Source organism: Talpa occidentalis, unplaced genomic scaffold, assembly GCF_014898055.3.
Source record: "Talpa occidentalis isolate TD23 unplaced genomic scaffold, MPIMG_talOcc4v2.1 talOcc4.11, whole genome shotgun sequence".
NCBI classification, from domain to species: Eukaryota; Metazoa; Chordata; class Mammalia; order Eulipotyphla; family Talpidae; genus Talpa; species Talpa occidentalis.
Genome location: NW_023601104.1, coordinates 5740651 through 5764297, shown reverse-complemented (window position 1 = coordinate 5764297; position 23647 = coordinate 5740651). Strand labels below are relative to the sequence as shown.

At 34.2% G+C, this 23647-nt stretch overlaps 1 protein-coding gene and 1 long non-coding RNA gene across 13 annotated transcripts in view; one reads left to right on the top strand and one right to left on the bottom strand.

The window, feature by feature from the left end:
- LOC119238453 (uncharacterized) overlaps positions 1 to 23647 on the bottom strand; it is a 444593-nt gene that overhangs the window by 25292 nt on the left and 395654 nt on the right. For both annotated transcript variants that reach the window (XR_008553776.1, XR_008553777.1), the window contains one exon: positions 17771 to 17896. This is a non-coding gene — a long non-coding RNA (uncharacterized LOC119238453). The remainder of the gene's footprint in view (positions 1 to 17770; positions 17897 to 23647) is intronic.
- Positions 1 to 23647, top strand: part of DPH6 (diphthamine biosynthesis 6) — a 260459-nt gene that overhangs the window by 40204 nt on the left and 196608 nt on the right. The gene's annotated exons all lie outside the window — the stretch shown is intronic.

The following is a 23647-nucleotide window of genomic DNA, read 5'->3' as shown; positions in this document are numbered from 1 at the left end:
AGCAGGGAAAAATGTTGAGATGAACACCTCAGTGTTTGGTTCATGGGGATACTTTGTAATATTTATAAATTGATGGCTCTTCACCATCAAATCTTATGGCTTGGAGACAGGCCTAATGTTTCTTATTTTTGTCTTCATGTATTTTATTATCTATATTACTATTTAAACAAAAATATCCTCAGCATGTTAATAAGTTTTTAGGCATTTATAAGATAAACAGTGATTAATTAAGATTATGATGTATTCTATGATGTATTCATTTATCTTCCTATGTCCAGGGAATTGATTTTGAATATTAAAGAAGAGCTTCATCTATTCATTCATCAAACGTGTTCTGAGTGATTGCTCTGTTCTGGGTACTGAGACAAATATCAATAAGAGAATGTCCCAGCTCTCCAAGAGCTCATAGTCTAGATTACTAATGACAGTACAATATATATTGTGATTTTTTTTTTTTAAGCAAATGTTGTGGGAATATAGAAGTAATCGAGAGAAATTAGTTTTTACCGGGGGTAGGAGCATGATGAGCAGTTGGGGAAATACTGATAGGTACAGATAATCCATCAAGAGGAGAAGATGAAAAATGACTTCCTTAAATTTAGAGAATAATCTAAGTGGAGTGTGGGATGGGGCAGAGTGTGGCACATACTTCTCAAAGTGTGGTGTGATTAGAGGATATGTGTGTGTAATGGCAGGGAGTGAGAAGGTAATTTGGGAGCAGGTTGTGAGGAGCCTCGTGTGCCCTGCTGAGGAGTTTGGAGATCCCATTCTGTCCATGACAGAGCATCACTGAAGGTCAGAGTGAAGAGGCAAGATGAGTAGATTGGTATTTTGTAGAATCACAGAGGAGGCTTAGGGAAAGGAGAGACAGAGGCTAGGTCTTCCAAATATCTTGAATTTAAGATACCTCAAAATAGTAGAGTGTGACACTAAATAGGCAGAAATCAAGACTAGATCAATTGATGGTCGGGATCATCAGCATATAACTAACAGTCAAAGTCATGTGAGTAAATGCATTCATCCAAAGTATGTAGTGTGTGGTAGTGAGAAAGAACTCAGGGTCTGGTACCTGGTTTTCCACCTGTCATTTCTTAGAGATGTGACTCTTGGTGAACTTTACCTCTCTGTGCCTCAGTTTCCTCTTTCAAAAAATGGAGCTAACAACTGTTTATCTCATAGAGTTGCTGTGAAGGTTGAAAGAGTTAAATATATTGTTGCTCACTATTATTATGCTATTCATTAGAATTGAGGGTACCCCGCCCATTAAGTCTTTTGATTAGGAGTAAGAAATGGCTAATAAATAGAAAAAAGGTTTTTAAGAGAAGAGAGATTGGAGTATGTTTACACATTAAGAAAAAGCAGTCAATAGAGAAGTTATTGAAGGTATAAATGATTGAATAAGTTCCAGGAAGATGTGGAGGTGATAGAATGAAGTACAGAGGCTGGGGGGGTTAGCTCTGGACAGAAGAAATTAGCTATATTTAGAATTGAGAAACAGGATGATAAAGAACTATCCAACCAACAGCTGCTATTTTTCCCTGTGATCTTGGAGGCAAGACCACTTACCTCAAATAGGTGGAGATGATGGAAGCAATTAAGGGATTGAGGGGAATTTTAAGTATTTGGAATGTTCCCTTGGGAGGAAAGACAAGGGGACTTAGGATTGCCAAATTGCTCAGAACCCATGTGTGGTTGGAAATCAGAAATTTGAAGAGGAGACAGTCTTGAAAATTTAACTCCTGTTAAATTGAAAAGAAAATTAGTGATGTTTGGTGAGTAAAACTACTTTTTAGGAAGCAGATTACTTATTTACTTATATGGAAGCTAAGTAATAGATATATTTTTTTTCCAAAATATATAAGTAATGTTTTCCAGAAGTCACAGCAGACAATTACAAAATAAAATTTCAATAAGACAATGTTCCATATTTCAGGGGGAGAATGCAACATTAATATGAATTTAGATGAATGCAGCTAATCAAAGACTATATTTTCTGGGCAACAAACACCAGATGATGCAGTCATTTTCTATGAGGTCACTTAACTATATTGGTAATGAAAGGATTACATGCCAGAAAATAGTCCATAAAGTCAAACAAAAAGTCCTGTCAATCTAGTGTTTGTAATTGTTTAAGCATCAATTTGCATAATAGACTTTGTTTTTTTTTTTTTTTTTTTTTTTTTTTTTACATTAGGTCTTTTTTTTTTTTTTTTTTTTTTTATAAATTTTATTGTTATATTCCCCATACAATTGCCGCCCCCCATTCTGACCCCAATCCCTCCCCTCCCGCCCCCGCCCCCCTAAAAGTGTCTCTGGTTCATAGTTTTTTGTTGATTTTGATTTTCACTTTCTTATAGTTTTTCATTTTCCTGGTCCATTATTTAAGTTTTCTAGATTCCTGCTATGAGTGAGACCATCCGGTATTTTTCTTTTTCTTTTTGGCTTATTTCGCTGAGCATGATCCCTTCCAGCGCCATCCATGTTGCAGCAAATTGCATGTGTTTATCTTTTTTGAATGCTGAGTAATATTCCATGGTATATATGTACCACATCTTCTTGATCCAGTCATCTATTTTTGGGCATTTGGGTTGTTTCCAAAGCTTAGCTATTGTAAACAGTGCTGCTATAAACATAGGGGTGCAGGTGTTCTTTGGAATTGATGTTTCTGTGTCCTTTGGGTAAATACCTAGGAGTGGAATTGCTGGGTCATATGGAAGCTCTATGTTTAGTAGGTCCAGAAATCTCCACACAGCTTTCCACAGTGGTTGGACCAGTTTGCACTCCCACCAACAGTGCAGAAGAGTTCCTTTTTCTCCACACCCTCGCCAACATTTGTTGTTGCTAGTTTTTTTAATATGTGCCATTCTCACTGGTGTAAGATGGTATCTCATGGTAGTTTTGATTTGCATTTCCCTGATGACAAGTGATGTTGAACATTTTTTCATATGCCTGTTGGCCATTTGCATTTCCTCTTCAGAGAAGTTTCTTTTAAGCTCTTCTGCCCATTTTTTGACTGGATTATTTTCTTTGTTGTTGTTGAGTCTCATCAGCTCTTTGCAGATTTTTGTGATCAGTCCTTTATCATTAGTGTTGGGTGCAAAAATGTTCTCCCAGTTGGTGGGGTTTCTCTTTGTTTTTGTTATTGTCTCTTTTGCTGTGCAAAAGCTCTTTAATTTGATATAGTCCCAGCTGTTTATCTTTGCCTTCACTATAATAGACTTTGAAGGAAGTTCCCTCCCCCCATACTCTAAATGAACATTTTGATACCATTGTTTTTATTGGTTTCCAGTTCAGAAAATTAAAGCATCATAATTCTAGGCTACTTAACAAATGGGAGATTAAAGTCAAGAACATCTACCACCTAAGTGATAAGGATTGAACTTCTCTTGCTAAACTAAAATTGGATGGTTAAGGGCTAGCTTGAGAGCTTCTCTGACCCAATGAATAGTCCTTTTTACTCTGATTAGAAAAATTCTGAGATTGTTTTAAAATACAGTTAACCTTAAAATTATGCAAACAGATTTAAAACCTGAATGTCTTTGTACTTTTTCTCTAATAAATAAATGTAATAATTTGAATTTCTGATTTTTTTTTCTTTTTTTATTAAAATAACAGTTTAAAAAACTGTGTAAGTTTCAGGTGTACAGTTTCTCACCTCACACTTGTATATATTACACCCCACCCATCACCAAATGTCCAGTCATCATCTACCACCAACCATTCAGCTACCTCTCCCTCCCGCATACCCAAACATCTTTCCCTTCTATAAAGACCATTCGATTGTCAAAGTCTGAGGATTTGTTTTTATTTTGCTTGTTTGCTTTTTTCTATATATTCCACAAATGGAGGGAAACCCTACAGTATTTAGTTTATTTCGCTTAGCATAGCCCCTCGAGGTCCACCCATGTTGTCACCAATGACAGGATTTCTGAAGTTTCTTAAGAGAAAAAAATCAGAATTATTAGACTGTTAGCTTTTAAGGAACATATTTATTCTATTTATTTATTGAAAAAACACAGGAAATAAACAATTTGACTTAACTTTCTAGTACTCAAATCAACTCAGTGATTCCTAAAATTTTTTCTTCATATGTAGCTGAATGCACGACTTTACTTTTCACCAGAAAATTAAAGAAAAGTTGTAATATATAACTACTTTTTCTATGCTTTTCATCTTTTTTTGTGAATCATGATGAAAAGTATTAGGAAAAGTTACACTTGTCTATAAATTGACCCCTGTCAGGAATTTGAAGAACTAATTGAATGTTTAAAAGAGAATCGGCAATAAGACAGGAAAAAGAGGGAAAAAATAAGTGAAAAGTCTTCTGATTGGAGAAATTCATATAGTATTTAGTCAACTAAGCCCTTTTTATTTAATGTTAAAAATGAGAAAAGTACTTCTTAAAATCTGCTGATATATAGTTTGTTCTTAATAGGAACAAAATGTAGGAAGTTACCAAGTTTGAGGCGCATGGTGCCTTGCATCTAGTTATTTGTTCAATGAATAAATACATGATAGTGAGTATAGGAGTGGGAATAATCTTTGTAGTAAAATAACCAAAACCATTTGTAGAATAATATATACAGTTAGTATTTAAATCATGATGGGGACCCCTGAGTCAATATAGGCTTGTTCCTAAAATTAGCCCTAATACTGTCATTCTCCTAGATACCAGACTGCATTGCTAATAGATGCAGTTCTGAGAAAAGGTAGTGAATATGAAATTAAACTGATGTCAGTCATATACAGCTCCTTTTTAAGATGATGAAATCAATTTGCATGGTGGAGACAATAACCACCAATAACAAGTTCATTGACTGTAGCAATATGGTTTGATTCAGGGAAAATACAAGGTTCAAAAGTGAGGGTAGGAAGCGTTTTTTTTTAAAGATTTATTTATTCATGCATAAAAGAGCTAGGGTACAGGCCAGAGGTGTGGGGGGTGAGAGGATTCACCAGAGACACAGTGGGGAACAGAACAGGCAGATCGACTGAAATACACTGCGAGGGGAGCAGAGGGCGAGACAGGAGAGGTCTGCTGTGCCATGTGGTTGTTTCCCTGGCCAGGGATCGTGAACTCGTGCTGCAGTGGCTGCAGACAGCTTCACAGGTTGTATCTTAATCCCTTGCGCCACCAGGGAGGCCTCCTAGGTAGCAAGCTTCTGATCAAGAGAACCCATCCCTGTCTCCCCTGGTAAGATCCATCAGCATCATGTAGAGTGATCATGATACTGATATATTCACTGTTCTGGAAAAATGGAGGACTTACATAAAGGATAGGACCAAAATGTCCCTCATAGCTTTGATCAGAATGAACCTCGAGACATATGACACCTTTCTTAAAATTATTGGCTTCATCTTTTCCCATCAACTTCTTAGCCTGTTTGCACTATGGAAAACAAGTCACATCATTACAGTTTGTGAACTTTCAGAATCCCAATCTTCAGATTCAGAAGACTGAACAGTCACTGTAGCAATCTGATTGTCACAGGTATGTTATTGCCAGGAATCTCATTCCTGCTTCTGTTGACACTGCCGCAGCTATTCGCAAAGTATTTCCTGAGTTCAGTGGGAAGCTCACCACCATGCTAGATCTGCTTTTGTGCCCAAGAGGCAAACCTGCCAAATACAGCGGCCAGAAAGTGATGGACTAATGAACCTGTGCCCTTTGTTGCTGTAACTCGTATTCCTCTTATTAAACAAGTTTGCTTATTGGAATGCCAGGTATCTTGGCTATGACAACTGTGCTGTTGACTTTAGGGGCACGGGGACTCTATTCCTGTGGTAATAACCAAGGACTATCTCTTTTTTTATTTTTATTTTATTTTTCTTAAAGATTCATTTATTTATTTATACAAGAACTGGGGTACAGGCCAGACTCATGGGAGGGTGAGAGGGTTCACCAGAGACAGAGTGGGGAACAGAACAGGCAGACTGATGAAATACACTGCTAAGGGGAGCAGCAGGCAAGATGGGAGAGGTCTGCCACGCCATGTGGGTATCTCCATGGTGGGCCGGGATCGAACCGGGACTGCAGAGGCTGTGGACAGCTTCACAGCGCTGCACTCAACTGCCTACGCCACCAGGGAGGCCCAAGGACTGTCTCTCTCAACAGTTACCTCTTTATCTTCCCTCTCCCCCAATAAATACAAAGTGGAAAAATTCCTGTTGCACACATTGGCCTTTTACTAGATTTTCAGAAGGGTGAGATAGGAGACAGAAATATTTCTGTATTCTGTGTCATTAGTACAATTTGCACTTGGCTCAAAATTTGGTGGGTTGGATCAGAAGAGCTACAAACATCAGCCTAATATGAATTTGTAACCAAAAAAGTTAAATTAAGCCTCATAATCATCAGAAAAAGAACTTGGCAGGGGTGTGAGGAGGAGAGAAGGGAGGGAGAGGAAAGCAGGAGCTTGCATTTTTATAGGCTCTGAAACTCCTGTCCTGAGACTATTTCATTTGGTTCTAGTCATGGTGTCTCAAGTGAAACTTTGTCAAGAACAAACAGAATTGGAAAGGAAGGATTAACAGGCTCATTCTATATTTGGTATTCTAAATTTGAGAAGAGATGAATTTAGGAAAATACAGAGTGGCTCTTTGGGAAAACAACAAAACTACTGTAACTTGTTCCTCTAAGAGGTGCAATGTTTTGGAAATGGCTAAATTATTTCATTAAATAGGATATTTGGAGCAACCTTAAAGTAAGTGCTAAAGCCTATATATTAATACATGAAATTCATATTTTATAATAAGGTACAAAATTACGCATATAATTTGACAACATGTATGTAAAAACAACTATGAATAGAGACTAAAAAGGAATATAACAAACATGGAATAACTTAGACTGCATTAGTCAGTGGTAAATTGTAATGCTAGACTTGGCATTGTGAAAAAAATTACAACGTGCCAGAAAGTGTCTATTGCTTGGAATTATATGGGAATCATTAAGGACCATATTATGTCTACTCCCGCAGTGGAATGGCCCATTCCCATTGACAGCAAAGCATGTACTTCCTGCTGGGAGCCATTTCTCAACTGTACTTTCTGGGCAGTGGGGAGATATGAGATGAAGTAAATGGAATGAGTAGAAGATTCCTGGATAGCATTAACCTTATGCTTTGACAACATGTGCAAAAATCTGTTGGGAGCTAAGGAATAAGACGATTCTTTAATTCTCTCCCAAGCTGTGACTTCATTTTTGAGAGCGTAGGGAGGAAGGGGTAAATGAAAGGAGAGAGAAAAATTAGGACCTACGGAAACTCATGACTTTGCTGTTAAAAAATGAGGGACCTAAGACTGAGAATTTTTGTTTTTGTTTTTGAATACTTTATCCACTCTAGATTTATTTTGGACAAGCCTCTTTGAAAGCTTGCAAAATTCAAGAGCATGGTTAGAAAGATGTTTGAGGTAGTGGCAAAGGCATGTTTTTTGTTTTGTTTTTTTAATGTCTAAACTGAGGAACATCTCTAAATTCAGTGACAGAAGATGCTAACAATTAAATGTGATTGTGCAGGATGCTGGGCTTAATAGACTTGTGTCTGCTCAGCCCATAGGAAGTGAAGAGGTTGTTTTGCAGAATGATGAAGTTATGTTAATAGACTTCTTTCTAATAGCGAAACAAAAAACAGTTACATAACACTCAACAAAAATAAACCGTTATAGCAAATGACAATCTTTTTGATCTTTTGATTGTTATCTTCAATCCATGTGGTATCCATTGTTCTCTTTATTTTTACACTATTTGCTAAAGTTAGTGGGATAGTAATTGCTTTTGAAAAATACCTTGTACCTTTAGTATATGGTTTTGGAATGATACTGAATAATGCTAACTAAATAAGTTTGAATTCAATCAGTTTTGTGCCTTGGTTTTTACAACTCTTAACTGTGATTTTTGTCATTCATGGTCCTCCATTTTATTGAGGGTTGACTGAAATTTATATACAATGATAGGATTAGTATTCTCTTGTCTATCAATTCCCTCCTACCCTCTCACTATGGACTGATTTTAAAAGGGTTTTAAAATATTTTTTTATTATATATTTATTAGTAATGAATTAATTGGCCATGTTTTAATGCTGTACTCTCTCAACTTCTCACAATGGATATGATTATAGAAAACTCAGGAGTTCCATCCGGTCAAGGAAACTTACTGTATGAAAAAAAGTAAAACATTTTAGAGAATGGAGTCAGTTAACCCTTCTAGGTAACTTTGTGTGTGGGTATTAGTTATGTTTTCCAAATGTATAAATAATTGGAAATTCATTCTTGAACAACAGCAAAAATAAAATTGCATTATAAAGGGAAGATCACTAATTATTATTTGATTCCATGATATTATTTTATTATATTTCATATCTCCTTCATTTATTTATTTAACAAATATTAATTGAGTGCTTATTGTATGATAGGCCCTGTGTTCATTGCTAAGAGTATAATGTGAGAATATGCTTAGAATCTAGTAATTAATGTCTGTGTTAATTACTATTTAATCACATAATTAGTTATTTTAGAATCCATGGACAATAATGAAATATGCAAACCATAAAATTATAGCTATAAGTGCTATGGGAAGGAATTTAAACTGGTCAATGACCAGAAAAGGCTTTCTTTAAGTGAGACTTGAGTGTAAGTTTTCCCTACTAGGACAGTATCTAAGTAAACGCTGCGAAGGAAGAATGCTTTTCTCCCAGAGATGGGTGTGGGCAAAGGCCCTAAATAGGTAGGACATCAGCCTGTTGAGAAAATATTAGGAGAGAGACTCCAGTACCCAGAATGAAAGTTGAGTGATGTGTGAATAGGCTGGAAAAGCAGATAGACCTGGAGGGCAGTTACAAAAGGATGTCTTATTTGTAAGTATTTATTAAGCTGTGCGCTTTGATAGACTTTCTAGATGTATATGCACTTCAGCTTTTAAAAGTTTACGTAAAATTTTGGAGGTGCACTGAATGAATAGTTTAAAGCTCCAAAGATTTTTGGTTTTGATTGATTTTTGTTGTTTTTTTGTGTGATTAAGTTCACGTAGGTATTCCAGGTTGTTGCATTGCCCTTCTATGCCCTCAATTCCTCTGTCCTCAAAGTCATGTTATTTTATTATGGTAATAACTTCTTCCCACCCCCAACCTAGAAACCCCACTTTGTTTCTTAGTGTCTGCCAGTTTTTAGAAGTATTTTGCTTTGTTGGAACAGCTACTATGTAAACATCTAATATTTGTTTTTGTCATTCTGACTTGCTTTACCACATATAATTCCTTCAGTCTCTTTTTATTCTAAATGGAAACTGTTCATCTCTCCTTTTAGCTGACTAACATTCCATCATGTAGGCATACAACATCCTTTTAATCCAGTCCTCTGTCAGTGGGTACTTAGGTTGTTTGTCATAGTTGTTTAAATAATACTGCAATAAACATTGTAGAGCATATAATTTTTTAAGTAGATTTCCAAAAGTGGGCTTGCTCATTCATATGGTATTTCCCTTTTCAGTTTTTTAAGGTAAATCAAGATTACTTTCCCAAATGACTATACCAGATTGCCTTCTAACAATGTAATAGGGTACCTCTTTCGCTACAACCTCTCCAGCACTTGTTATTAGCAGTGCCTTTAATATGTGCCATTCTCACAGGTGTGAGATGATACCTCACTGTGATTTTGACCTGCATCTTCTTTACTAAAAATAATGATGAACATTTTTTCCATTTATTTATTGTTCTTCTGCGTATTCTGTGTGGTGGATTGTCTGTTCATTACTGCTGCCTTGAAATAATTTTGTGTGTGTATCTTGATCCCTTCCCCTGTCAGTTGTATACTGTGTGAATATTTTCTGCTATTCAGTAGAATGTCTTTTTTATCATCTTATTATTTTCTTTTGCTGTGTAAATGTTTTTAAAGTTGAAGTAATCCCAATTGTTTATATATATGTGTGTATATATATATATTGCTTTTATTTAGGGGTCTTGTCTCAAAAAAATAGATATGAAATAGATTGCCAAAGTTTTCTTCTAAATATTTTATTATCGCAGGTTTTATCTAAGTCTTTAATTCATCTTGAATTTGTTTTGTGCATGGAGTTAGGGAGTGACCCAACTTCATTTTTTAATATAGTTTGTCCAATGTTCTCAGGACCTTTTGTTAAAGACTCCCCTTTTTCCATTGTGTGGTCTTTGTTCTGTATCATGAATTAAGTATTGATATATATGTGGATTTACTTTTGGGATTTCAACCCAATACCTAATTAAGTCTGTTGCCCAGTTTTCTGTTTGATTCTCATGTTGATTGAGGAGTTCTTTATATTTTTGATATAAGTTCTTTGTCAGATGTATTGCAAATATCTTTTATCTGTTGTGGATAAATATCTTCTGTTTTTTTTTTTTTGATTGAAAGAATAGTTCAACTTATACCTTTTCCCTTTATGATTTGATATGGCAGTTTTATGCCTTGAGGAACTTTTCCCTACCACAAAATCATGAAGCTATTTCTCTACACTATCCTTTAGAAGGTGTTGTTTCCTTGCATATTCACTTGAAGATATTCACTTGAAGTTGATATTCACTTGAAGTTGATTTGTGTAAGGTGTGAACTAGAGGTAAAGATTAATTTTTCCCCAAAGTTAATATCCATTTGTCCCAGTATTATATATTGAAAAGACCTTGCTATCTCACAGTGTCATCTATGTCATAAATCAAGTGACCATATATGTGTGAATCTTTTTCTTGAAGTCTATATTTTTCCACTAGTTCATTTGTTTCTTGTGGCATTGAAACACTTTTTTTTTAATTATTTCCACTTTATAATAAGTCTTGTAGTATAGTTTCCCCAAATTTATTCTCTAAGAGAGCCATGGCAGTTTGCAGGTATTGTACAATCAAGGTGCCAATTTCTACAAAAATAATATTGACTGGGATATTGATTGTAATTATCCTAAATCTATAATTTGAGGAAAACTAATATCATACAATATTGAGTCTAAATTTAATGTATGCATGTAGTACATTCCTCCATTTATTTAGTCGTCTTCAGTTCCTCTCAATAATGTGCGTAGAAGTCATGCACATATTTCATTAGACTTATGTTTGAATGTTTTTTTGGTTCTAGTGTCAATGTGTATTATTTTGCTAGGTTGCCATAACAAAGTACCACAGAATTAGTGTCTTAAACAGTAGAAATTTATTTCCTCACAGTTCTGGAGGTTAGAAATCCAGTATCAAGGTGTCAGTAGAGTTGGTTTCATTCTGAAGCCTAACTTCTTGGCTTGTAGATGATCTTTTCTCCCTGTCTTTGCATGGTCTTTCCTCTGTGTTTATACTCATGTATGTATCCTAATCTCTTTTTATCAGACACCAGTCATACTAACTTACAGCCACACTTGTAACTTCATCTTCCCTTAACTATACTCTTAAAGACCCTCTCTCCAAATTAAGTCACATTCAGATGTATTAGAATTTAGGGCTTCATAGTCAGATTCATAGTATGGTTTCAGATTATCTGTTGCTGATATAGAAAGTCTATTTTAAAATTAACTATTGACTTCGTATATAGTGTCTTAACTAAATTAGCTTATTAGTAACTCTGATAGTGTTTCTGTTAATTGTTTTGGATTTTCCTTATACACAATAGTGTGTCATTTGTGAATAACAGTTTTATTCCTGATCTAAAGGTGACAGTTTATAGAATTTCATTAATTTAGAATTTATAGAATTTATAGAATTTAATTTTATATTTATATTTAATTTTAATTTATAGAATTTTATTTATAGAATTTCATTAATTAAGAAATTAATTTCATTTAATTTCTTAATTATTGCCATAATGAAGAAAAATGGTTAGAATTTATTGATGGATAAGTTTGATGTGGAGAATAATGGAAAGAGAAATTTCTTATTCATTAGCAGTTGAAGCTTTGTGGTGTCTCTTAGTTTCTTTGAAATTTGAAAGGAACAATTTAGAAGAAACTGAAGAAAATGAGTTTGAAGTATGAAGTTGAATTGAAAAGGTAAACTTCAGCCACCTAGTAAGATCTGGGTATTTATAATATTCAACTTTTGAGTATTAAATACAATTTTTATTACTTTAGTTTTTGCCAAATAAGTTTCCAGGGTTGTTATCCAGTTTATTTTCAGTTGAAAATGGGAATATTAATAATGGAAATCTAGTTTATTAGCATTGGTATTTTAGAGTTTGATACTCCAGTATTTTGGTGTTTGATACTCAAGATAATGACTATATACAAAAGATTAAACTGCATTGACTCAATTATCATTTGGAGCAATCTGGAAATTTCTTAAAAATTATGTCAAACTTTGGGTCATTCAGAAATAGGTGGATGACAAGTAATAGTCATAATGGTAGAATAAGCAGCTTGCCACAGGCCACACAGCTAATGAAAATAATGATTTGAACCCAGATAGATAGTTTCAGAGCTTTCGCTGGAAAGCTACATTATGTTATGCTGGGATAGAAATCTCTAATTTTAAAGTAGAACCTTAAAATAGATGACTCATAATACAATTTAATCCCACACCCAAAAGATACTACAAGAGCGACAATAATGTCATTAAAATACTCCTCCACAAAATACAGGATTTTTCCACATTATGACTTCATATTTTGCCCCTGTTCATATGCTCTCATAGTTCCTCATCCTCCTATCATTTATAAACCATTTAGTCTAACCATTGTGTCAACACACCCCTTCCTTCACCAAGTGACTGCACATGTTCTTGATATCAAGAAAGCTGTCCTGAAGTGAAATTAGATATAATGAAGACTCATGTCCTCAATTGCCATATGAATAATACCATGTTGAATTATTTAATCGCTAAAATTCTAGAATGGCTGAAGCTAACCTTTTAGATCCATGAAAATGTTGTAATGAACCGTCAGCTATCCCAGAATGCCCCTTTCTACTTCATCTTCATTCTCCCATTAAACCTGTTTTTCTTTAAGCATTATGTTTATGAGATAAAAACTCTGCTGTTTTAAATTCAATTCTTTTTGTTATTTTATTCCATTTAAATTTATCTACTCTTCATTATGAGCATATTTACGGGTATATAATTCATTCAGTAGGTTTACATGGGAATCTAACCATCATTTGAAAAAGATTTGTGAAAGATATTTTCTTTGTGCATTGACATTTGGATATATAGTTCACACAGCACACACACACTCGATATTTTTGGCTATCAGGAAGCTTTTTAGTTTTGTTTGTGACTATAGATACAATTTCTAACCAAGGAGAGCATATCAAATATGTTTCATTTTGATTGTAGATGAGAGCAAGTTGCTGGATTAGCATGAATCCACTACTTTGGGTTCAAGAGCTTAAAGTTAGTGGTTGTCTTCTGGCAGCAAATAGAACAATATATATTTTTCTAATGTTAAAGAGAACACTAAAAATCAGATCAAAGTGGTTTACAGATTTGGATTTATGTTTGTAAGCTCTGTCTTGTGAGTAATAAATCAAAACAATAGCTGTTTTAGCGTAGTTGTTATAAATTCAGACTCGGGGGCCACCCTGCCAAGGCTCAGGTCCTCATGCCATATGGCACCAAGTAATTGTATATTCTGTACTCAGTTTTCTTATTTGTAAAATAAAATAAAGGACATACCTCATAAAGTTACAGTGCAGATTAAAATAATACATTTAAAAATCCTTTGTAGAGCACATATACTTACATAACAACTCTAATTGTAAGCATTGCTCTCAAAGTTGAAAATCTCAGTTACTGCTGGAGAGTGGTAATAATCCTTTGTGAGAGAAAAATGTTTCTGGACCTTAGGAAATCTCATTCCTGTAAGATTATTGTTTCAGATAAAGAAGAAAAAATTTATAGATTACCTCCTAGCATCCATGTGATGAATAGCTTTCATTTATTAGCTGGCAGAGATTCTCATTTGTAAATGAAAAGCCAAAATTGTATAATAGTTACATTAATTAGCTTTCTCTTGGAACTCATGTTTGGTGTTGACTATAGAGAAAGCAGTTATGGAAGAAGTTGAAAGAACTTGGTTTAAACATTAGTTTTAGTAGCAGTCTACTTTGTAGAAATTTTTACTTTTTTTAAAGATTTATTTTATTTATTTATACATATAAGAACTGGGGTGTAGGCCAGAGGTGCAGGGGGTGATAGGATTCACCAGAGACAGAGTGGGGAGCAGAGACAGGAGAGGTCTGCTACGCCATGAGGGTCAGCTCCCTGGCTGGGGATTGAAGTCAGGTCACAGTGGCTGCCAATAGCTTGATAGCACTGAGACTTTTACCCCTGTGCCTCCAGAGAGGCCCTAGAAATTTTTACATTGTTAAAACTTTTTTCTTTATCAATAAATCTGAATTCAGTAATTTCAGTTTTGGTCATTATGGTGCTCTGTTTACTCTCTGCCAGGCACACTGTATGTAGATATCCTTTAACTCCCTCTCCCTTAGTGTTGCACAGCCTTTATCTGCATAGAAGAATGAAGACAGATCTATATCTTTAAATTCCCAAAGCAAGCTGAGATGGCACAGTGTGTTTAAGCAATGTGGATTTCGTCAGGCATCACATTCTTCCAGATATATTTTTCCAAATGGAAAGATGGCTCAACATTTTCTATTATTATTTTAGATGAAATGTTCTGCAATATGTTGTTGACATTGTACTGAAGTAAATACTGTATGCTCACGTCTCTCGGGGACCCTCATGAAAATGAGATGCATGTCCCAGGAGGCTATCTCAGAAAAGAGAAATTCTAAATAAAATAGCATAAATGAAGAGGTACATAAGAATTATTATGAGGAAATAGTCTTTTATATAATCCTGTACCTAAAGAAAATGAAATGTTGACACAACAGATTGCTATCATGATGTGCTTCTATCTGGTCACACGCATGCAATAATTCATAACTTTTCCTTTTTGTTCAAGTAGGCTGAAAGTATTCTCTTTATATTGATGGAACATGGTTAATTTGTTAACTATTTCCCACATTTATTTGGTTACTATAAACTTCTCTCAATAACTGACAATTCAGGTTGTCTTCTTTTTTGTCTTTTTTTTTTGTTTGGTTTTTGTTTCGAAGAGGACTAAGGTAGAGCTACACAGATTTTCTGAGTTTACTATTAAGTGAACTGCATGTTACCTAAGTTAAATTAGAGTACAATGATAAAGGACTAGAGAGTCTAGAATAGACTTATTTCAAATAAAGATCACTATGCAATCTTCTGTTAGCCATGTGTAGTTTCTTTAAATTTGGGTGCCCCTCCTGCATGAAGGGCATTTCTTCTGGGCTTATGCATTTTCAATAGTTTTATCTAATTGTTTGCCAAAAGTAATTTACTTATTTTTGCTATTTTTAAAGTAATCATTATTAGATATTTTAATTCCAAAAAATATTTACCTCTTACAATCCCTTACACCAAATAAATCATATTGATGTTCTATAAAAAATGTGTATTAGACAAACAGATCTGTACATGAAGATACAGAATTTGTTTTTCATCCTCCCAAAGCAAAACATTTAACTGTTTTCATATATTGCACCAGAAAAAAATGGTTTTCATATTTAATCTTTTATAATGTAGAAAATGTAATGTTTCATATTTAATCTTTTATAATCTTTTATAATGTAGAAAAAGGAATCTTATGTACACTATTGTATCCTTCAGGATTATGTTTTATTTCTCACATTTAATATGTTGAAGATATCTTTCCAGATATTTTCTTTGAGTAGATTTTTTTCTGATGACTATTTAGAGAAATTTAAATTCAGGATGGCTTTTTTTCCTGCAAGAGTTTATTGAATATGTTTTAGTTGTAATTCTCATTAATATTTATTAATATACATATTTTAATGTTTTAATGGGATCTCTGGTTACAAGTTACAGAAATTAAGTTAGTTTAAGCTCAAAAAAATGTTTTACTGACAGAAGAGAATCTCATAAAACTAAGGCCTGGGATTGGAGCATTTTCAAAACATATTTCTTATTTCTGCTTGTCTTTGCTCATCCACTCTATTTTCTCTGAGTAAACTAGTTTTCTCAGATCCCCAGATCATATGGTAGAAAACATAATTGCTCATAAGTCTCCAAAGTTATAATTCTCATTTCAAGAGTCTGTCTTAAAGTGACATTGAAATCTTTTAGTTCTAATTTCAAATTTCTGAGAAATACACTGTTGCCCAGCTTGGAATACCCACTCTTCAACCAGTTATTTCCATAGGGCCTAATCTTTATAAAAATAGGTGCCATCTTTTAAAAAATATGTGTGGTTACCACATAGACAGTAGGTGGGTAAGGATGCCATAAATATAATCACATATATATTTTCTGTATTCAAGTAGCAGTATTGATCTTATATTTTTGGGAATTCAGTAAAATTTATCTCATTAATGCAAAATTACAGTGTCTATGACCTTCAACCAGATTTTTTTAAATTCTGTTTTCCTGGTTATACTTTCCTTTCATCATTACAGCCTCATAGAACTCTATTATATGTAATGGACAATTTATTAGTTTTTTTCCTCTTCAAAACTGGTACTTAATTATGTGAGTTAGTTAGTGATTTGTAGTTTTCTAAACTCCAGAACCCATTTGCACAATGATAGTATTGGTAAGAAGGAGCCTGGCATCAAGTTTTGAATTTACCACTTACTTATCACTTACACTCTAATATAGCAACACTGTGATACACTATCAAATTCATCATAGACTCATTGTTGAAGGGTTAAATAAGGCATAGGAAACTACCTTATAAAGTCTGCAGTATTCTACCCCCAAAAAAGTTATTATTAGACATGACCTTGACAAAAAAGTGAAGCATGGGAAAAAGAAGTCTTACTGCTCAGAAATTGATGAAGACACGTGACTTGGCAGAACACTGGATATTTGAAAAGAACAACTGGCTACCATATTTATGATAATTATGCATAAGAAATTAGATGAGCTGTGAAAAATTGCTCATACCTGAAGGTAATCCATGCTGATATTTTGAGGAGAGGGTGAACCATAGAATGTATTTGCTTTTGTAATGACCCAATCTTGTGATGATATTGACACAGGAGAGTAAGACCACTTATATTTTGACATAGCAACATACCCTGACGTACAGTTTCTGTAGTAATGATTTAAACATTAATAGGACCACACATGGTAACATAAAAAATATAATCTCCTTCATCGAAAATTTGCATTGAATTAGAATTAGGAGAATTTTAACCCTTTGATGTGTTCCCTGTGGCCATTTAATTTCTATACCCTTCTTTACCTTCCATGGGAATTTCTGACTACTATTTACTAGTTATTTGACCTCAAGCAAGTTATTTAGCCTGTGTCTCAGCTTTCTCATCTTTAAATTTACATAAACTGATGATATCTACCACAAATTATTGTTATAAAAATTAAATTACATTAGTACATGTTAAGTGTTTAGAACAATGGTATGTGGTAACTGATCAACAAATGTTAAAATTTTCTTTTTTTATTTGTTTATTTCATTTTTGGATTTTTAAGAATTTGAATGACATTCTATGATTGAAATCTTATAAAAGGACATACCAATTACACCCTTGCTTAACTTCTTCATCTATAAAAAAGTTGTCTTTTTTAAAATTTAATGAGATGTTCATTATTTTGCTACTTTATAGAGACTGCCTAAGTTCTGTTAAACATAAGAAATGCTTGTTTGCATTTAGTTTCTGTAAATAGTATTTTCTTTCTCTTTCTAACATTTTATTATGAAAAATTCTAAGCATGCACAAAGTAGAAGGGACAGTGGAATTAGCCCAGTTACCCATTACCTGTTGAAGTTGGCAGCGTCTAAGATGGCCCTCAGTGATCTCTGCTTCCTATTGTTCTCAATCCTTTTGTAATCTTCTTCCAGAGGTATCCAACCAAGTTGTATGTAGATTCCCAAAGCACAAAATCTATAAAATGACAAATATGTGTTGTTATAAGTCAACATGTTTTAGGGTAATTTCTTATATAACATTAGATAACTAATATAATCAGCTTTAAAAATTATCAAGATATGACCCAACTTTATTCATCTTTATTTACCTGCCCTTTATTTCTTTTTGTTTTTTATAGTTTTTTAATTAATATTTTATTTTATATAATTCTTACATCATTTTTCATTTTTGCACAATGTATGCATTTTCATTTTGATTATATTCCCCATACAATTGCACCCCCCCCCACTTTATTTTGACCCTAGTCCTTCCTCTCTCCTTCCCTCCCCTCGACCCCCCATAGTGTGTCTCTTGTTTATAGTTGCTTGTTGATTTTGATTTTTGCTTTGTATTAATTAGTCTTTTTCCTGGTCCCTTATTTAGGTTTTCTAAATTCCTGCTATGAGTGAGACCATCTGATATTTTTTCTTTTTTCTTTCTGACTTATTTTGCTGAGCAAGATCCCTTCTAGCTCCATCCATGTTGCTGCAAACTGCATGTGTTGATCCAGCAATTCCACTCCTAGGTATTTACCCAAATGACACAGAAACATTAATTCCAAAGGGCACCTGCATCCCTATGTTTATAGCAGCACTATTTACAATAGCTAAGCGATGGAAACAACCCAAATGCCCAAAAATAGATGACTAGATCAAGAAGATGTGGTACATATACACAATGGAATATTACGCAGCAATCAAAAAGATAAACACATGCAGTTTATAGTTTGTTTTTAAAGCTTTTATCTATTGTGCTATATAATTCACCATTGTAAGTATACAAGTCAATGATTTCAGTAAATTTATAGAATTGTGCAGTCATCACCACAATTCAGTAGTTCTACCCCAGTCAATAGTTCTTCCCCTGTGTCATTTACTGTCAGATTTTGTTCCTATACCTCAATGCAGGTGACCTTATAGCTACCTTCTGTAAATACAGATCTGCCTCTTGTGAACATTTCACATCAGTGAAATCATACATATGTAGTCTTTTGAATATGGTTTCTTTCTTTAGCATAATGTTTTTTAAGTTCATCCATGGTGTACATGTATTGGTGTTTCATTCTTTTTTCTTGTTGAGTAGTATTCCATTATATTGATGTATCACATTTGCTTATCCTTTTACCAATTAATGGAAATTTTAATTGTTTCCAATTGTTAACTAGTTTATGTAATGCTTTTATGAACTCTCACATGTAAGTGGTGTGAACATATGTTTCTGTTTCTCCTGTGTAGACACCAAGAATGGAATTGTCAGTCATATGGTCAATTTATATTTAACTTTATAAGAAACTGTCAAGCTTGTTTTCAAACCTGCACCATTTTAAATTTCCATCTGCATGCTCACAAGACATATTATCTGTCAACCCCCAAGAGAACTGACTATAAAATAGAGGTTATTGGGGATGGGGAAGGCGTAGAGCAAAGCAGGCACAACAGACTATATGAAGGATTAAGTTTAGCCTTGGTGAGGGTGTGATGAGGTAATATACATCTGAAGAGGTGTGATCCTATATCTAAATCATACAGTGATGTAAACGAGTGTTACTTCAATAAAAGGTATTTGATTTTTTTCATTGTACACATTGAAATGAGTGTGTATTGGAATTCCATTGTGGTTTTGATTTGCATTCCCCTAATGACTAAATATGTTAAACATCTTTTCATGTGCTTTTTAGCTATTCATATATATCTTCTGTGGTAGAATATTTGTTGAAATCCTTTGCTCACTTTTTAGTTAAGCTGCTGGTATTCTTATTATTTATTGGTAATATTCTGCATATATTCCGTATACAAGTCTTTTATCAGATATGTTATATGATTTTATATGATTTGCAAACTTCTTTTTCTCAGGCCTTGGTTTATCTTCCCATCTTCTTAATGATCTTTTCTGAAACATGAAAATTTAAATTGAAGGAAGTACAATTTGTCTATTTTTTTCCTTTATGAATTTCTGCTTTTGGTGTTGATTTTAAACTAAAACCATTCAGATTTTTGCCTTTGTTTCTATTTTATAGTATAGCCTTTAATTTGTGATGTAATGTATTTTTTTCTTTTTCTTTTTCTTTTTAGTATAGTGTGAGGCAAGGGCTCAGATTAATCATTTTGCATATGGCATCCAGTTGTGTCTGTACCATTTGTTGAAAACTATCCTTTCCTCCACTGAATTGCCTTGAGTTTGTCAAAAATCAATTGGGCATACTGTTCTGTTCCCCGCTCTGGCTCTGGTGAATTCTCTCACGCCCCCGCGCTTCTGGCTGTACCCAGTGCTTGTATAAATAAATAAATCTTTAAAAAAAAATCAATTGTGGCATAAATGTAATGGCTTCTTTCTAGACCCACAATTCTTTTTTTTTATTATTATTTTTATGCCTATACTTACTCCAGTATCATTGCCCTGATTATTTAGTTTTTCTAATAAATTTAATGTTGAGTAATCAGGTAAGAGTTTCATCTTGTGTCCTCTCTGCTCAGTCTTAACATCAGCTGAGAAAGTATACCCAGCCTGGGAGCCTCTGGTATCTCCTGCATGTATGTGTGCAGGGCTTATCATTTTGTTCCATGTTTCATTTTCTGGGTCTCCCTGTTAAACACCTGGCTAGACTGGAAGTTCGCTGCTTAACCGAACCAGAACTGCAGCCTTCTCACCTCATTGCCAGGGCAATCACAGTTGTTACTGACAATGCCTCTAGTTGTGGGGATTTTCCTTTTCCCTCTCCAAATACAGTTCCTTTCTCAGGCATTAAATTGCTACTTTTAACAGTTTGCTCTGCCTTGGTATTGGAGCCACCTTAGGTAAAAATGCCACAAAAATGACTCCAAAGTTCACTAGTTTTTCATATATAACCACTTCATAATTTGGTATATACCAATGATTATTTCACACATCCCCATGATACTTTTTTTAATCCAGATTTATCACTGCTTTTGGGGACATAGGACTTTCTAACAGTAAATCTATTCTACTTACTGAAAGTTCTACCTTATTTTCTTTTTAAAAAAACATATCATATAATTTCCATATAATTTCCCTTTTAAAAAAATTTAAAGGTTTATAAAGAAGATAAAATAATATAATGACCCCCATGTACCTCTTAGATAGCTTCAACAGTTAACCCATAATCCATCTTGTTTCATTTATGTGCCCACTTACTTCCCTCCCTCCATTATTTTGAGAAAAATACCAACATCAAAATACCATTTGTATATATTTCAGCATGTCTTTAGATATATGTAAATATAATGGAAATACTATCATAACACATTAAAACAATTCATAGTAATTTATTAATTCATTATATATCCAATGTTCATATTGGCAGTTGTTTCATGTCTTGCTTTTTTTATTTTTTTACAGTTGTTCAGTTTAAATCAGAATCCAATTAAGTTATGCATTATAATGGATTGATATGTCTTTTAGTATCTTTTAGTATATACATATCTGTAGATATATACAGGCATATATATATAGATATAGATATATTTCTCTCTCTTTTAATTTTTTTGTTGAATAAACTAGGTAACTTGTCCAGTAGAGTTTCCCACAGACTAAAAAAAAGTGTGTTCCTTTGTTCTTTCCAATTTCCTGTAAGTTGATGCTTGATTCTAAAACTGTGCTGTCCAATATGGTAACTACCAATCATGTTCCATTACATAAATTTGGGGGGGGGGAGCAAACATTGTTTAAAAATGAACAATGAGGGCCTCCCCAGTGGCGCAGTGGTTGAGCACTGGGCTGCAAAGCTGCCCACAGCCTCTGCAGCGCTGGTTCCATCCCCGGCCACTGGCAAAGGTCCCACATGGCACGCAGACCTCTCCAGCTGCCCACTGCTCCCCTCAGCAGTGTATTTCATCAGTCTGCCTGTTCTGCTCCCCGCTCTGGCTCTGGTGAATTCTCTCACCCTCCCGCGCTTCTGACTGTACCCAGTGCTTGTATAAATAAATAAATAAATCTTAAAAAAAAAATGAACAATGATGTAAAAAATATATAAATAAATTTAAAAAAAGACAAAGACACAAATAAATGGAATGATAATTCATGTTCATGGATTGCAAAAATTCCTATGTTAATATGCTTATGTTATTCAAATTAATCTATGAAGTCAATAAAACACTTCAAAATAAAAATAAAATGAAAAATAAAATGAAAATAAAATGAAATTATTTTATTGTATTTTTTTATTGAGGTCGCTTTGGTTTACAATACTGTATATTTTAGAGGTATGAAATCTGCGCCTGAAGGTGTACATTACCACACTACAGCCACCATTGGGGTACCCATGGCCCTCCACCATAATCCATGTGTTCCCTCCCCTTTTTGCTCTCTCCCACTTCCTCTCCCCTTTTGGTAACCTCAAATCTAGTCATATTTCTAGGGCTTGTTACTGGTTTAGTTTTGTCTGACCCCTTTGTTTTGTTTGTCTGTATTTCATATGTAAGTGAAACCATCCATCTGGTATTTGTCTTTCTCCTTCTGACTTATTTCACTTCGATAATCCCCTCCAGTTCAGTCCATGCTATCACAAATGGCAAAAGTTCATTTTTTTTTTTTATAACTGACTAATATCTATTGTGTATATATCAATACATGTCACATCTTCCTAACATACTTATCTATACTTGGGTATTTAGGTTATTTCCATAGCTTGACTATTGTAAATAGTGCTGCAGTGAATACAGGAATGCATATATTTCTTGTGACCTGAATTGAACCCAGGGACAAAACTGAATTACTACTACAAAATCAGAAAATTATTCAAGATTTACTTTAACCCTTTTTTCAATGTTTAGTATAATTAGACTAGTCATAACATACTAAAATTTCAGTAACTTTTTCATGCTTCACGAAAATACATTTGAAAATATAACAATTTGAATGGATTCTATTAATATATATTTTAATAAGTATCTTATTATTATTCTTTTCCTTTCAGCTAATTCTACAGGATAGATTTTTTTTAAGACTTTTTTTTAAGATTTATTTTTATTTATTTATACAAGCACTGGGTACAGTCAGAAGCACGGGAGGGTGAGAGAATTCACCAGAGCCAGAGCAGGGAGCAGAGCAGCAGGAGAGGTCTGCGCGCCATGTGGAACCCTCCTCCGGTGGCCGGGGAGCAGCCAGGGATCGAACCGGCTCCGCAGAGGCTGCGGGCAGCTTCACAACCCAGCGCTCAACTGCTGCGCCACCGGGGAGGCCCTCTACAGGATAGATTAATCTTATAGAATCCCAACTAAAGCTTTCGAAGTTTTTTAAATTAGAATTTTTTTGTTTGCCCTCCTTAGGCTGTATAATTTTTGATGCTTATGTATCATTATGCTTTTTATTTAAACAAGCTGTTAACACTCTTGCAAAATTTGAAGTTTTGCTGTTCAGAGGGACAGATTTGTGGCCATCAATGTTAGACATGTAGAGGTCATAGGGAGGATGCATGAAGAAATCCTGTAGCATGAAAGGAGACCAGAAAACCTTGGGGATTGCTAGAAGCAGCTAAATTAAGTCACATCTTAGTAACCAGCTAGAATTTCATCTCGTAACCCTAAGATAATTTTTCAGCTGCTCTTTGGTGAACTCTGAAAAGTGTAGAAGTCTTGGAAAAGTGTTACCCTAGTTTTAAGCAGTGTTAGTCCTTGATGGACACTTAAGGTCAGTACATTTCCTCAAGGTATACATTGCGCTTGTAGCAGTAAAGAAAGCAGAACCACTTCCTTCCCATTGCAGATAGTT